This window comes from Penaeus monodon, chromosome 19 (genome assembly GCF_015228065.2).
Source record: "Penaeus monodon isolate SGIC_2016 chromosome 19, NSTDA_Pmon_1, whole genome shotgun sequence".
Lineage (NCBI taxonomy): Eukaryota > Metazoa > Arthropoda > Malacostraca > Decapoda > Penaeidae > Penaeus > Penaeus monodon.
In genome coordinates, this window is record NC_051404.1 from 44,209,728 (window position 1) to 44,210,905 (window position 1,178).

Genomic DNA, 1,178 nt, shown 5'->3' on the forward strand with positions numbered 1-1,178 from the left:
AGGGAATGGATGGACCCCTTGGCTCTCCATTTCTCTAATGTATATTCTAAACTTTTGTCCTCCCTTCCCCTCGGCCTCCCGCTTCCAGCCCGGGACGCCACTGGAGGGCCTGGTCGTCCTCTCAACCTTAACCTCGCCCCACCGCGACCTCCTTACCCTGAACGACCCACAGGAGCGAAGAAGGTGGATTAGATTCCATCGTCTCACAGGTGAGGGAAATGGCTGCCCCCTCCTGCACGTGGTCGGGCCCAGCCAAGCTGACTGACGAGGCGGTATCTGAGGGGAAAGGGGTAAACAAGGGGAGTAAACAAACCAATCTCAGTCTCGGTACACACCAATTTTCCGGTTGGCGGGATGGGGTTGACGAGATCCCTTGCACTGCCGTTGCATGGCACTGACACGACGGTGGCGTTACGTGAGGAATAGGGTGGTCTGGGGATCTGGCACCTGGAATCCTTAGTGTATGTGCCGAAAGGAATATCGCTTTGCTCTCCATTCTAAAGATCATCTGCTTATCTCTGGGAAGCAAATATCAGCCAGGAAATTGAACTTAAAGTGTGACACTTGATATACATTATACCGTATATTTTAACAAGCAGTATATAGCACATTTATGTATATAATCAAACATCAAATTTGCAACAGGGTATTCTCGTTTTTCGTTCCACGTGATAAATCATTTCACAAAGCAAACTGTGCTGAAATTGAACACGTATCTGCTCTCACTGGTAAAATAGTGATAAACGCAACACGAAAGCTATACCACACGCATTGATTTCTAAAAGTAAACATTACAAAAGGCATCTCATAAAAGTCATTGGGAAATACTTAAGGTATGCAACATATAGGCCTTAGATTTTGCTACAAATAGAAAACAAGTGCAATAAAGTTGAGAGCTTTCGTTTATAAATGTTTGCTCAACACGTCTAACTAAAGAACAACTACAAACATAGGTCATAACTTACAGTTACGAAGAAAAATATTCAGTCAGCATACAGTATACCATACAGAACACACATATGCCATTTATAAAGAAATGATAAGAATTAAAGATATATGAAAAATGAAATTGAATAAAATAACGATTTTTCCCTGTGTTTTATATATTTGACATAGTACCTTCACATCTGTATTAACAGGTTTAATGGGAGGCTTTTACATTAATCACAACCATTACC